Here is a 16,514-nt window from a genome sequence, read left to right as displayed (position 1 = left end):
GCAATGTAGCCTTTCAATGACCAGTTTGTAGATAGGGCACTTCAGTCTGGCTCCTCCCGACGTTCTGGGCTGAAACAATCGAACGTCATTCAGGGAAGCCTTTGAATTGCAAACTTGACACTCACCATGGAGAGTTATATCCGTATCTGAGATTTTTACGGTATCATTGTGTAGCCTTGCTGCCGCCAGATTAGCGGGGACATACGGATTACTCTGAATGTTTCCAGGGGCCGACGACCCCGGTTCCGTAGAGATCCGCATCCTTTTTTCATGTAGGGTCATAAACACTGGACTGTTCGGCGATTTCAGCTGCCCCTGCTGGACTTCCTTTTCATTAATTAGTTGACAGGTTCTTCTTGCAGAGGACCATGCATTAGGAGTTATTTGCGTGCCAGTCACGGAACAAGAGCTTAAATTGATGATACTTGGAACAGTTTGGATAACAGGAAGTTCGTTTCCAGGGCCATGTGCTGGAGCGTCGATGTTAATTTGTTTGGCGTTCTCTACGTCTATCGAGGTATGGACGACGTTGCCCTCTTGGTTCTCATGGGAAGAGGTGGCCTCTGCATCCTGGATATCGTGTGTTACTTTGTCGTATGTTGATAGGTTCAACAGCTCACTTGATAACTCGTAGTTTGAGCCTGACGCAGCCACTGCATCAGGTCTTACAGGGACTTCTGTGTCTAAGGGTTTATTTTGCGATTTCCCACTGATTGAAGAGGCTGCCTTTAGACACTTGTTGAAGTTGCATGCCACGTTCTGGACCACGTTTATGTTGCGTAGAAATTTCCGTGCACCATGCAGTGCCTTGTTTCTAAGACCTTTTTGATTCTTCGGTTTCTTCACCTGTTTTGCAGGTGGAATAGCCAAGGGCTTTGAGGTCGACACCTTAGGTTGAGACGCCTTGTTGAAGACCGAGTAAGTGGGTATTGAAGTCACTGCAGATATTGCAGAGGGAATAGATGTAAAAGCTTCAGCGCCCAGATCTCCCTGAGAGGAAGATGCCACCTGGGAGTCACGTAGAGCTTGGTTCAAATTTCCCCTCGCCTGTTCAAATGCAGTGTTGAATGAAATGTCAGAAGTAATATCTTCAGATGTTGTCATCATTATAGGCGAGGGTTCTGCGTCTTGCGTGGGCAGATTCTCTGTTATGTGTGTCCGACTTGGGGGAATCACCTCACTTATGGTTGGCACAGTTGCCAGCTTTCCCAGTGTAGGATCCGTCGAGACCGACGGGCCAGGGTGCGCATCTTCCTGGATTACAATCACGTCTGAAGGCTGTTGAGTGTTTTGGTTTACATCCTCTAAACAGCGTTCCTTTAAGGACTTATTACATCGAGTCGGTGTCTTGCTCACAGTTGGTTGAGTGATTTGCTGCTTTTGCCGGTTTGAGGTTAAACCATCGTATTTGAACAAAGCTAGCGCCTCTCTCGCTACTTCAGCCAAGAGTTTTTTGTCAATTGCATCGTTTTTCCTTTGCTCTTTTAACAATGTACATGATCCGTCTAGTCTTTTCAAACCTTCTTGTTGGTCATTGTAAGACTGATCACAGACTTGTTCAATCCGGATTAGTTTCGAATGCATTACAGCCACAACAGTTGTCAGGTCCTTAGTGGCTTCATGCAAGGCTTCATATAGTTTCATATAGGGGGCCATTGACATCATCATAGATGAGATTATTAGAGTTTGTAGCTCAGGCTGAGGCATAGTGGCTCGTTTTCAGCACTGAGCACTGATGGCTGAAGTCGATTGGCCATTTCCGACTTTTCTCTAGTATGGCGTATTTTCGGAAATGGGTCTTCCGACAAACATTCATTGGTGGCAGAGCGCTGTGAGGTATAAGTAAGAGACAAGAGGGACCTATTAGGGTGATGTTGTTGCGTGTTCAACCTTTTCTGAGAGGTCAACACGTGTTCGAGTCCCTCGTGTGGATCACTGTTCCTTGGAGTTTGATTGTTGATTTTGAAGCGTTTGTAGCACACCTTAGACCATATGTCTTCATTTGCCCCACTTAGTTGTGATATTTACCTTTTTGTGGTGTGTTTATCGGGTTTCAACGTAGGGGAGGTAGGACCTTTCTTAGTGTTAGCAGGGCATTCTTTATTCATTACTACAGAATTTTCCAGCCCCTTTGTCACGACACTTAAGGAATTTTTCCTGTTTTCAGGGAACGGAGCACTTGGGTCAACTTGTGTCGTACACACAGGTCTGTCGGAGTGGTGATCATATTGGCGTTGGACACGGTCCTGACCCCAGCTCATCACAGACTGTGTCGAGTGAGCAGTCTCATCAGTTGAGAAAGAGCGACAGAGAGCCATGCGGGACAGATGAACGGGGGAACTGGCACTTAGAGTAGTAGGCTGGACGGGGCTACTGCCTTGCAGCACACCAGGAGTCACTGCAGACAACAGAGGTGCTCCGTCACTCCAGCTGTCTACGCGGTTCGTGCATACAGCAACGCGCACACATCTCCCAACCCGTCGGGGGCGCGCCCTCCCACAGGCCCCGCCCCCAGATGAACCTCCGCGGGAGCAACGACGGCTCACCTGCCAACATCGCCGGCTCCGGGGCCCTGCACCCCCGCCTCATCCAGAAACGGAGAATCGGACAACCCAGCAGCGGGTAAGCCGACCGGTCTTTCAAAAGTTATACACGCGTCCTGAACAGCAATGCACATGTTGCCTTCACATACGCTGATGCCCACAGATAACCGGCCCGCCTGTGGAGCTACAGCGGGGCCCTCGACACATATCACGTTCTCAATCAACAGGTTCACATGTGATAGGGGTCGCGCCACTTCACAAGGTTTTAAATCAGCCGACACCACGTCTGAGTGAGGTATGCAGTTTTCTGACGTGCGAATGAAATCTTCCACGTCAGGTGATTCTTGGCGAACATAAAGCAGCTCATCAGCAACAGAGTCAGAGTTTGATGAACATGAAAAAAATCGGCTTTCTTTTCTTACCGGTGTACGCGGAGTGGTTTCAAGCAGCGCCTTCTCCTTGCGTCGTATTTGCGCCCTTGTTCTCAGGGCAGTTGGAATGGAGTCCGACATGATTGATGTGTCCTGGCTCCCCAACTCGCCAAACAGCGGGGATATCTCAGCCCTTCTCTCATCAGGGCTTAACGCCGCAAGGGCGGTGGAGGCGGCCACTTATAGTCAGCTGCTGAGAGTCAGCTGAGTTGGTCAAAGGCACACGCACCTCCTCTTCTCCACTCCGGGTAACAGCCAAACAGCGGGGATATCTCAGCCCTTCTCTCCTCAGGGCTTAACGCTGCAAGGGCGGTGGAGGCGGCCACTTATAGTCAGCTGCTGAGAGTCAGCTGAGTTGGTTAAAGGCACACGCACCTCCTCTTCTCCACTCCGGGTAACAGCCAAACAGCAGGGATATCTCAGCCCTTCTCTCCTCACGGCTTAACGCCGCAAGGGCGGTGGAGGCGGCCACTTATAGTCAGCTGCTGAGAGTCAGCTGAGTTGGTTAAAGGCACATGCACCTCCTCTTCTCCACTCCGGGTAACAGCCAAACAGCGGGGATATCTCAGCCCTTCTCTCCTCAGGGCTTAACAAATGTGCAATATACTTTCCAAACCCACACAAATATCACCTAATAATCATTAGGTTTTGGGCACTAATGGTGGTACATTCTTCTTATGTGTTCAAGTGTGATGGTGTATTTTACAGCAGCTTGTATAGAGAATAGCTGGCACTATGTTGTATACATAACGAAATTAATTATCTAGATATCCAGTAATAACGGGAAAATGTCATTTTGTCATGCTGTTACTGCCAGTCATATCCGTTTATCCTCTTACTAAGGTGGGATTATAGGCATTATCCGAAAGGGGAGAAACTAAAATAAAATATTACTTGTTTACCACTAAATCAATGCAACAGTTGTCCTACCTCTAATTGCTGTCTGCCGCGCCGAGTCGCCATTGCTTCGGTTGCTCAAAGTTGAAACACATGGAATGCAAAGGTCACAGAAATAGCACATACATATTGCATGGAGAAAAATGCAACAGAAATAGTTTAGTAAGTCTATTATTTTCAGTGAGACCCCTACACATTGGTGTAACAACCATTTGGCAGATGTTGGGTAACAAGACATATTTAATTCTCACAGCAGTCCTTAAGTGTCTGGTGTCAGACGTGAAGGAGAGAGTTAACTGCTTGTAACATTGAAGTTGCACCAGAATGGTCTCATTAGAATGTGTAAAGAAGGTAGATGCCCCCACACAATTAAGTTTGCTCTTCCCCCAAAGTCACCTCCACTCCGAACATTTGAAGAGTTATCCCCACCGAAATGTGCCGTCTTATATATAAAAAACATAATTAATTAAACACCCAGAGCAAATTAAATGTTATCCAAAACTCTCCTCTACCATCTGACATTCCGCTTCACCTAAGACCGCTATTTCTTTATCAGGGAATTAAAAACATAGACCAAGCGATGGATCTTTGTAATAGTCCGGAAAATGAGGCCACGGCCTACTCAGTGGCAAAGTGTCTACATAGAGCATGGCTGAGGAGATCCGAATTCCTTAAACTAGGGGTATGGATTCTATATTGTCATGCTGTGATGATAGCGTAAAGCATCATGATTCGCTGAGGGAATTCTCGTTATGCATTGAATATTAACAAGTGCCGTTATGGTTTTTGCAATATTATATTAAGACTATTGTTTTCCTTACTGCCAAAGGAAGTTGTGTGTCATGGGCGACTAATGAATGAATGCAACAACACTTTTTTTCATAGGCTAATTTACTGTGTGGAATGAAATGCATTACATCTAATTCTGTCTGTTTTTACAATATATCACTATTTGAACAGTTTTTTTGTAAATGTCGGTTTTATAGATTTTATTCTGAAATAAACATTAAGAGAGAGAGAGAGAGAGAGAGAGAGAGAGAGAGAGAGAGAGAGAGAGAGAGAGAGAGAGAGAGAGAGAGAATACATTTCACACTATTGGGCATCTATACAGGGAAAGGGACCTACACCAGAGAAATCCAGACTACAAATTACCTGACTAGGATCTATCTATCCTTTCACCGGGCATTATAATTTGCGAGCAAACATGTAGATATCTCTTTTAAGTGGTAAGGTGAGGGCAGGATACTTTGAAATGGGCAATTCTCTGTGCTTCTTCGAAAGCCAGATGTGCTGTAATCCAGAGAATATCCTAGCTGAGTGCACCATCCATTTGCCGAAAAGAGGTGAAATGTATGTCTGCTTTAAGGCGTTTCCAGCAAGAGCCCGAGGGAGCATGCAGACATCTGTATATTTTCGGGGAGGAAGAAAGCACACAGGTTTAAATGAGGTAAGTGAAGAAACTGGAAAGAATGAAACGGAAAATTGAGACCATTGCTTAGCAGCAACATTTCAGGGGAAGAAATTCCTGCATCCTGATTGGCTTTTCATCCTCCCACAGCTCACTTTCCCCATTTCTTCACTTCCCGTTCCACAACCATCAATATGGGCAATGCTGCATGGGCATCCCACAAGCGAGGCAGGGTAACTGCTGTTACCATCAGCAGCTGTGAGAGCGGCAGCCCCAACCTCCCCGCGTCTGCCCCTGCCCCCCCCCAGCTACGGAGACACGCAGTCTCAGCAGCACAAAAGCCACGGAAGGGTAAGGTGCGAACAGTCACCGCACCCTTCCTCCAAACAGCAAGGTGATAAGCGCCATAAGGAAAACAACCGTCAGGCAGGGCCCACGTTCAAAAGATCTGCCCCCACCAGGGGGTCAGACAGTCGGCTATCCGGCCAGGGGCTGCGACAACAGCAGCCCCCACCACATACACAACAAAGACCCAGGGCCTCCCTGGGTCCTATAAATGAGAGCAGCATGCTCAGAGTAAACACAATCTGTTTGTGGACCCTGAACGGGGACCCAAGCAAACAGGAGGTTCACTGTTTACTCAGTGTGTTCCAAATCTTCTTGCTTCTTTACCACAGAACCCACCCACCCTAAAGAAAGGGGAGAAGAACAAAAAGAAGTGCAATGCACTGTACGGTGCCCACAACAAGTCGTGGGACACAAGAAGGTGGCACGGGTCCGAGGGGGTAACCTCAGGACCCGGTGCCCAAAAGTATGATACCATCATGATATGTGATATTGTTATTGCCATAACCCATATCTGTACAATAAAATCCTACGGCCTTTTATTGCCAACACTTGATACAATTTGTGAGCCTATCATTATGGGTGGGGTTTTGGGTTTCGGCCATTTGCTAATGCATGCATGTGGGTTCAGCAGTTATGACTCATCCCTCACCATAGCACTGCGATTCGCAGACTTCTGTCCCCAATCCCTTGCTGGCTGGCTGCCTAGACCCTCTGCTGCCACCGCTAACCCACTATTATCTGTCCTCTATCTCCACTGTCTTCTCTTTTCTTCCGCCCCCCAGCCCATCTTCTCCCATGTTCGGCTCTGGCACTAGACACCTCCCCACTTACATGCTCTGTCCAGACGCCATTGTCCGCTCCACCTCTGCTTGCTGTGCAGTGTCATCATAGCAAAATGGCATGGTGCATTGGGTCTTCCACCTCACATTGCTGGTTTCATTAATACGTGCAGGATTTGTGGATGACTCTTTCACAAACTCATACAGATTTGGCGGGAGTCAAGTGGCTAATGGCAGAATGTACATAATAGGTACTTGGCATCTATACACACAAAATGCAGAATGCACACAAACATTGTTTGGACTACACATGGAAATACCAATTTAGAAGGAAATCGGTGGAAACACATCTTTATTACCTTCACACTTTGGGAATGTCAACAATAAGGCACAAACACTGTGACGAACGGTGGCAAAATGTAAAGCCTGAAAAGGTTGAGAATTCCAATGCAGAAGTTGAAATACTCATGGTGCAAATGAATGACGCAGTTCCCTAACTCAAACAAATACCAATATACACTTCCAATGAAACCTTGACTCGTGTTACACTACGACTTCATTTTAACAAGGGCATACATGTATCCTATTAGTTTGTACTCTAACTCCATATGTGAACTTTAAGTGAGATGACAACGCATAACAATTAATAAGGTGCACTGAGTGTATTATCCAGCCTTGGAGCTGCTTTTAGCGTCTAATTACCCAGTCTTTATTCAACTGTGAAAATATACACATTTTGTATCCAGCTTTATTGGCACCTTAATGAATATAACATTACAATCATATTATGCTGTTGTGATTTCCCTTGCCTCCCACCGCCTCCTATAGTATAGATGTTCATGGGTTGGCCATCTCAAAGAGAAAGCCAAGGGGCCAGAGATGTCCTGGAATGCTGTTATTGGCAGGATGAAAATGGTGAGATTGCAGTTTAGGCACTATAGGAGAAAGAGGATGTTAAAAGAAACCTTCCCCTACATGTCAATGGCAGACCCCCCACCCCCTTTCTTCTTCCCGGTACGTTATTACTGAAGAAAGCATCACACTAATCCTGATGACCTTTGGTAAAAATTGACTTCAATGCTACTACTCAACGGCTGACTCTGCGGCCGCGAATCAAAGAGGCTGAAGCTAACAAGACTCCCCAAGTATAAGGTGAGCGACCCACACGTTTGTGGGCAAACCCTTGATGCAATCTTGATATCATGAGGGCCTAAATGGTTGCATAGCCCAACTTATCACAATGACTTCTAAACCGGGTATTCACATTTTTACTGTTGGGCAAACTGAATACCTATGGCAAACCATGCAGATTTGAACATTCTAGAACTGCATTAATGATAGGCATTAAAATCGGTTTCATGACGAGTGGGCTGTGTTTATGGATTTTGGAATTGTACGCTGCTATTGACAAGCACAACCACTATTATTTTGGATGCTTTGCAAAAGATATATTGACTGTAGCATAGTCCGAAATGGAGATTCATTGCCCATCTTTTTATTATCTTTATTGTAGGGGGAGACACCAAGTGCAGTTTCTGGTTCACTACTTCAGGATCTGAAGACCTGAATACGTTAACCTCATTATAGCATTAAATGTTGTTAGAAGGTTAAAATACTAGCCAGAATAGTAAGATCTGCTTTTTTTGCACAAACACCATAATGTTGCCCCTGATGAATTTCTATGGAATGAAACCCAGATACGATTAGGAAAGAAACATGTTGGGCTTTTAACCCCTTTGGTTTTATGTATGTTGTCTTTGTGAATGAACATGAATAATTGGGAATGAGAATGGTATGAATGTGTTAGAAGTGGATGAGTGGAGAATACAGTATGTCCAGTGTGAATTTGCAAAGCACAACCCACTTTAAAGATTAGGTGACGAAAGGAAGCTTACTCTTTTCACTTACGGTGTATTGTATAATACTATTCCAATCTCAATAGGCTTACTGAGATGATGAGGCGCAGATCAGATATTATAGTATTTGCTTGGATTTTTATCATTGTATTGTTCTATGAATTGTGAAAGATTAACATATGTATTTTTTCTACCCATTGAACTGATGTTTCTTTCAAGAATGGTTTAAAACATGACCACTGTATGAAGTGTTTTCCCCACAGAAAAAATCATAGTTTGAAATCACAAGCTCTGTTGTTGTTGTTCAAATGATTAATCCCCTTTCAAGGGTTTGCTTGTGATTCCATAGAATCACTCTCAACGTCCAAGTGTAGCGATTTAGACCCCCCAACCCCGCCGGGGCTGAGCAACAAATGATTCCAATGGCCCTGGCCGCAGCAGGAGAAGCATCTCTCACCTGGGCAGCACTTAGCATCCTTTGAAGAGAGCCGCCCTATTTGGCAACCCACAGGAAGGGCCATCAGGAAGCATATGATAGGGCTACGACTCAAGGGGATGCGAGAAGCACAGGGGTGGTACCAGAACTAGCAACAGCTGACATGGAAACAAGGCTTGAGCAGACAAGGAAACCAATGCCGCCCGCGTCCCAACATACAGGGCCACAACAACAGTAGCTATTTATATCGTTGCTAGGTTTACCAGTGTTGAATTAGTTTTACACACTTGTGAGGGTGAACTGTAAAAGAGAAGGGCTCTGAGTGGGACGTTACATGTGAAACATTCATATTCTATAGAGGGTGCATGTGTCCACCTCTTTCAGCTTCCCCGCCTCACCCCTGAGTACTTTGATGACATAAACTATGGCAGTAGGCGCTATACAAAGGCAGGATAATATAGCATACATAGCATATATGCGGAGGCAGCTGTTCCTTTAATGAAGGCACATTGGCCTCTGCATATCTTTAACAGAGCCTTGCTCCTCGGCTCATGCTGCAGCCATGCACTAACATACGTCACCCGTCTGATCTATGTCCCACCTCCCTGAAGATGGTATAGGTGCACAAAGACAAGGGAAGTGGAGGCGCCAGTATTTCTTTGGTCTGCAGCCTCCACCTCTGGAATGCCATGCCCTTATCTGCCGCACCTCATCAGGCTAGCACCTGAACTACAAGAAGAGGAGCACATGCTGTGCTACAGCAACCACTTCGACACTTTCAGCTTCCCGCCGCAAAATCGGGAACTCAAGCAGAGGCTGTGCCAGTGATAGTACAGACACAGTTCACACTGGGAAATGGTGCATTGTGCATTTTGTGGGTTGCAGGCAATTGAATTGGGTGCAAATAGGGAGTCCAGCCCAGGATGCCTAAATACTTTATCACTCTCAATTGTTAGTCCGAATTGGCAAAAACACCCCAGAACAGGGGTAGCGAGGGATGGGTGTGGTCAATTGGGGCAACTGAAGGAAACAAATACTGGAAGAACTGCTGGGGAAAGGTCGCAGCGCTGGCACAACCCTGTCTAAACCTCTTGCGCCACACATTACAGAAAACTCACATACTGGAGGCACACCGGATACCACAGCCCAACCCCCCTGAACACACTTTCTATGCTCATTCTATTCTCTAGGACTACCAGTTTTGGCTGGACCTTAGGTGCTTTTGCTCAGTGTGGGATTACACTCAGCCCGACTCACCACTGCAGACTTGTCATAAACACCTTCCTGTGTACTTTGAGCTACACAGTCTACACCACGCTGTGTTGCACGCTCCCTCCATGCTGGTATTTTTACCTGCTATGGTACAGTCTCCACACACCTGTGCATGTACTGCATTGCATACCATGCTACACACCCCTGCAACAGTAAAAAATATCCTTATACTACAAGGTGGAATGTAGCAATTTCGGGAGCCGAGCGTCGATGCAGGGCCTACATGGCCTAGTGTTCAACCGCATGGCCACTTGACAACTAGGCCATGCCTTCTGGCCAGGACTCCGGGAGGTCCTGGAGCCGTGCCCTGGGGAATGAAGGTCGGGCACACTACTTCACTTACTTGCCAGAGACAGGAGGTCAAGTTGACAAGGCAATGCTGTGCATGTGGGCCCTCTCCTGTTGTTCACTGGGCAGCCGACCACACCCTGGCTCTTTGCAGTCAACACTCACAGTCCAACACAAAGTGAGAAGGTGGCGCTGCAACGTCACCACACGCGGGCGCCCATCAGCCCACACTCATGAATGTCATTGGCTGGCAAACAGCCAATGAACATTCAGTATTTTCTGTTGTTGCTATGCTAATTTACAGTGACACTGTGCTGTTTGCGCACAGTTTAATACCGGGGGGGTCACACCTCTAGCATCCCGCCAGCCCCTAGATTAGATAATGGATTACATAAAGTGTGTGGAGCTATGAGCTCCATGCATTTCACACTAGAAAAAGCTGTGTAAAATGGGAAGCACCCCTCCGTGTGGCAGGCCAAGCCACGAAAACGTGCTATCAAAAACGAATGATGCAGAACAGAGGTAAACACACTGTTTTCTGTCTGCACACTCCGTGGGGGGGCAGCGCCCCCTCGCCCAAGTAAGCAGCCACCACTGATCTGATGTCCTCACAAATATATCAATGCTTGGATTTGTGTGCGGTTTTGTCAATGCACGTTAATACTTTGAGGGCTTAAACAACACCCCACGTTGCCCCTGGAGGCAAAGGCCCCTGAATGCTTTAGATAACTATCCAGGCCTGCAAAATGGTCATGCCTGTATTGGTTTAATTGCAGTGGTCTGCTATAAAGAAAAAAGCCTGGCAAAAAACTAAAAATGTAATTACAAATTGTCAAGACATGTCCTTCCTTTAATTTATAAACATCCACAGGCAGTGCAGATTCGATTTAAGTCATTAATATTCACAAAACATTAATTGCAATGACATTAACATTGCATATTTTTTATATCAATTTACGAAAATGAATCAGAGAGCTTTTCGCTATTTGTTTACTTCTCTAAGTACTTTTTATCTTACCCCCAAGCTAAACATCTGAATGTCTGACCTAAAATGAAATCAAATATTTCCATGGGTTAGGACTGGGAATATTGCACAATGTATGCTATGGACCTCTAAACTCCTAAAGATCCCTCTTGTTAAAATGCTGCAAAATCAGAGAACTGGAAAATATCAAAAGAAATGAGCAAGCTTTCGCGGATGACCAAACTCGCACAGCGTTTTACAAAAGCAGCATTTTCCTTATGCTCCAAAAATTTTCACTGTGAAACTACTGATGAATTGTTCATCGAAGTTTAGTCACACATTATTTGTTAGTATACATATTTGTAATATCTACAGCATTGCTCTAGAACTTAGGCAAGCAGTTCTTAAGGACCAGGGTGCATAATTGAAGCCTCAATCAAGGCCAGCTCATTGTAAGGTATAAGCGCTAAAATGAACACATAGATCTTTCTTCAAAAGGAGGAGTGCAATACATGACTTTTTGGTCTCCCCAAAATGTCACTGTACCCAATGGGTTGTAAATTGTGTGGTTATCGAAGTCTCTTGTTACCTCTAGGCTTTATGGCAAAACACACCCATAGTCTGTCATCCATGCAGTAATTATCCAATGAGAATTCATGCATCTCCCAACATCATGTGGATTGATCAACAGCTGTGAAAATTAAACAAGAATTGACATGAATAATGCACAAGTTTATTTCAGGTGCAACTCTTACAAACATCTCAATTACAAGTACGTATATTCTATACAAAATACTTACATTTGTATTATGGAAAAATAAAACATAACGTAACATGACATAAAAAGGGATACTAAACACAGCATTATTATAGTTATAACATCTAAATATAGTTGACCAATTAAAATGCTTTACTACATAAAAGTATATAATACAACAGTAATATCTGCCTTAAATGTATTGATCACAAATTTATAACGGCCTCTGAGAAATACTTTTTTTATATTAGTACCCGGCGAGGGGGATGTGGCGGCCTCCCATCCAATGGGGAGGATCAGAACGCGGCGTTACAGGACGGTAATCCCGCCACCCTGAGCCTCATCAGGGCTGGTGGCCACAATCTCCCCTCTCTGGGGAATCAGGTAAGTCTCTCCCTCCAGCCACCCCCATCCACTGAATCCCCTCCCTTCCCTCCCAACCCCACTCACCTTCTTTCCTGTCCATTCCGGGAGTGGACATGGTGGGAACACTTCTGTCCCCAGCGCATCCGTCCCAATCTGCAACAGGCCGTCATGGAATGGAAGAAGAGACTACACGTCGTCCCTTCTCCCATTTCCATGGTGGTGTGGGATGCATGGACCCACTAGGCTCTGCCCTGCGACATCACTGTGTGCTGCTTTCACCTGAAACAACAGAATGGCTGCCAAAAAGCCCTATGCGCGCTAAAAAAAACCCTCTGAGAAGTGCGCAGGGAAACCGGAAAAATAGGCTGCCAATCTATTTTGCCTGTATCAGTGGTAGAACAGGAGACCACACTGCCAAAACCTGTCATTGTGCTGCCCACAGAGTGAAAGGGAACTACCTGAAAAGGCAGTGCTGCATTGCCAGGAAAACCCAGAAGTGCTCTAAAATCTGTTTTTCCTTGGCTGTTGAAATTGCAAAATAATGGTTCCCAAACATCAGAAAAGATCCAACATCCTTGTTGGGTGTTGACCATCACCTTATTTAAGGAATCCCCATAAGTACAATGTCAGGAGAAGCATACTTCATCACAAGAATATCCACATTAAAAAAAAAGCTTGCCTGGGAAAATCTGTCAGAATATGGGCGCAGTACCACCGCCTTCCTGTATCAAAGCTGTCATTTACCTACACTGTTAGTTTAAGACTTGTGCATTAAAATCAAACTGTTGAATAGAAGTGACTTGGCATCAAAAGCAATATAGGTTGCTACTTTTCAATCTCTATGATTTAAAAAGACTGGCATTAGAGATCTGTGTGTATACTTGTTGAAAATGTAAAGTATTTTAGCAAAGACCATTTTAAACAAAGTGTTTTAAAGTGAACTGATACCAGCCAGAGGACTTCAAAGCACATTCCACAGTTTGCCCCAAACAAAGGGGCCCTCCTTTTGCTCTCTGCCCAGAAACTCTCAGTTAAATGCTAATAAAAGGAGGAGGAGAGTTTGCTCTCTGCTTCTCTGGGGAGAGACAATAGACTTCCTGGACTGAAAGGGTATGCAAATTCAAGTGTCAACAGAAGCCCCTGCCAGCAGGAAGAGAGGCCTGGATTGCTCTTAGCCCAGCAAACCATGGGGACGGGACCAGACAGATTTGTGTATCTTAACCCACAAGAAAATATCTTTTTGAAAAAAGACTCACAGAGAACTGCAAAATTTGTAAAAATCTGTAAAATATAGGTTATTAACCTGAAAATTCTGCTCACAGTTTGAAACTACTCTGAACTCTGTGCGATGTTCAGAGACAGGACTACTGAAATTGTAATTTTGTAGCAATTGTGATGATGCTAGAAATATGAAACTTCACAGGATTATGCCCAGATGTCATGCGCATATATGTAAAAAAATGTGGACAGATCTGACATTGGGTACCCAACCAAAATCGCGAAAAACTGTCAAATCTGGACTAAAGCTCACACCGATATGGAACTCGGACGGATACTTGCTCTACTAAATCTGTGATGTAAATATGTATTGCTAGCAAGTTGGTTGTATTGTAAATATGATTTATGTGAAAAATAGATTTACTGCACAGAAAGAAAGGGGAGGTACTCCCTGGATTGTAAAATACAGCATCATCATGAAACCATGTGTTCCTTCTCAAATCAGGAGAGAGGGCATACCCTAACCAATAGGATTCCTAGAAGGTGTGCCTAGTATGATTCAGCCTACCCACCCCTTAGGGAAATACATAAATAGAGATAGCTGAGGACCTAAAGAGACACATAGATTCACCCATCAACTGATTTACTGGCAAAGCACTTTGCAGGAGAAACCCATATCCAAGACTCCAGAACTTTGAAAGCAGAGAGGCCCAATCCCAAAGCTGAACCCTTCTCAGCTTGGCCTTTAAAATCTTGAAACCTGATTTTACCCCAGACTTCCAAGGGGAACAACACCAAAAAGAACAGCTGGGCTGTGCTGTTTCTGCTTTCTCGCCAAGAACTCTTGCTAGAATCCAGAGATCCAAACCAGTAGAGCCGAGCTGTAACCAGATAGCTGCAACCCAGAACCAACCCATCAGATCCAGTCCAGAGGCCGTGCAGTGTCCAGAGTGCCGTGCTGAGTGCAGAACCGAGCGCCCTGAATCCTGTCCGGTGGGCTAGCAGAATTTCAGTCCAGAAATCTTTGACCTGATCCTTGACGGGCCCATTCCAAACAATAGTTGTTAGTATCTATAGCATAGAATTGTCCATAGCCAGTATCTGATCCTTAAGTAATCATATCCAACCCATTCTATCATATCCAGAACTGCATTATAGAAAATCTTTTGTCTTTCCTGAATCTTTCCCTCATCTATATAGCCCTTTGATAATGGTAAGTGTAAAGAAATTCTTGTTGTAATTTAAAAAGCGCATCTTTCATTTGAAAATCTTGACTCTTTCTGAGAAAAAAATGACCTCTACTAAAACCTTCATAACTTCCATACCGTGCATGCTAGAAATGAAATATAAGTGTCAAATTGAAGCTAACATCCTCAGCTTTCCAACAAACCCAAAACCGCATTACTAGTTTTCCCTCAATCGCGTTTCTCTCATGCAGAAAAGTTTGCAGTGAATCTTTTGTTTGGCTCAATTTCATCACGTGTAAAACAGCTATTCTTTGCATCCGACCTCAGAATTCAGTTTTCAATCTGCTCGTTATTCAATCATCATTGCTAGTGTTTACCTGAAACTATACAAAGCGGCTCCCACTAGTTTTGAATCCCTTTAGTGAATTAAATACATTTTTCAGTATTTTTGACCATTCATTCAAAGCCACATTCAAAACATTTGACCTGTTTGAAATCATTCCTGTTTCTCACTCTATGCTTGCTGGGGGAATTGGGATTGAAACTGTATTTGTTGAGTGTTTATTCCTGAAACCTGTGTTCTCTCTTTGCATCTCTATATTGCATATTGGGGGATTGAGTAGTGTGCTGGGGGAAAGAGAGACATTGCATTTGACTGAACCCACACAAAGTATTATTCTATGCTGCAGTATTTTTTCCAATCCATACTCATTCTGATTAAAGAGATTGTTGATTGTAACATCACCCATTGGTAATCATTTTATAAATATTCAATAGTGTGACATATATATATTGTGAAATCCATAAAATAAATCTTTTAACTTTGCAAAACAGCCTGTTTCCTGGTACAGTGAGACCGGGGGGGATTCAAAGAGTGGGCAGTGATATAAGGGTACATCATTCAGAAAGAAAAGAACTTATAGACACAAATATATAATTAAGGTTTCCAGCTGTGCATCACACGCTAGGCATTGACTTAGGTGGAGTGCCGGGTTGAAATCACTTACAGTGGCCATTTTTTTTGTTGACTTTTTTCAGTGACCGATGCAGAAACGGAAAACAGACTTTGTTTCCCCTTCCCTGGCAGCCATTTCTGAAACGCCAGAGCGTTTGTGAACAGTTACAAAAAATGCTTTTAGTACCCCAGTCTTACGGGCTGGGGTACTCATAGCAGTAAGCCCCTCACAGGGGGGTGGCATTACCACTTCAGTAAATGACCTGGGGCCTTCATTAAGGCCCACGCTTCGCTCTGGCCTGTAACTATGGGCCCTAGGGCATTACCTGAAGTGGTAACGCCCCCCTCCCGCGAGGGGCCTATTGCTTAATAAAAACATTGTTGAGTTGTCCGTATAAAATTTACATTTATTTATGAAACAATCCCATACATTACTGGACTATTTTATGAAAACGTTTCCCACACAACCAAGCTCTATATTTAATTGGAGACTGTAGAAAGAAGTTGTAGATCTGCATAGATTCTCTTCTGAATTGATATCCCAAATGGCTCAGACAAATTCTGAGATCTCTTCTCCAGAAGGAGTTTCATAGTGATCACATTAAATGTAAATACAATAGTGATTCCTTGGCTTCTTAATAATATGGGCACTGGTCATTATTTCACCTCTTTTATCCATTGGTACAAGTGCCTATAGGTAAGACTCCTAATCACATATTAACAAAAAGCTCACACCAGTATGTGAATCCAATACTAAATAATTCTCACTGTCCATATTATTAGTTATGTTAAAGGTACTTGTACCGCGC

The 16,514-nt window shown here is 44.3% G+C and overlaps 1 protein-coding gene across 6 annotated transcripts in view; it reads right to left on the bottom strand.

The window, feature by feature from the left end:
- SHANK2 (SH3 and multiple ankyrin repeat domains 2) overlaps positions 1-16,514 on the bottom strand; it is a 4,166,579-nt gene that overhangs the window by 3,452,988 nt on the left and 697,077 nt on the right. Inside the window, exon 4 of one of the 6 annotated variants that reach the window (XM_069623409.1) lies at positions 11,812-11,913. The exons of the other annotated variants lie outside the window; for them this stretch is intronic. The gene's annotated coding sequence lies outside the window, so the exon portion shown is untranslated. The remainder of the gene's footprint in view (positions 1-11,811; positions 11,914-16,514) is intronic. 6 annotated transcript variants of the gene reach the window in all.

This window comes from Ambystoma mexicanum, chromosome 11, assembly GCF_040938575.1.
Source record: "Ambystoma mexicanum isolate Mex_15411 chromosome 11, UKY_AmexF1_1, whole genome shotgun sequence".
NCBI lineage: Eukaryota > Metazoa > Chordata > Amphibia > Caudata > Ambystomatidae > Ambystoma > Ambystoma mexicanum.
Note: the sequence above shows the minus strand (reverse complement) of the source record. Positions and strands in the feature narration are given on the sequence as shown.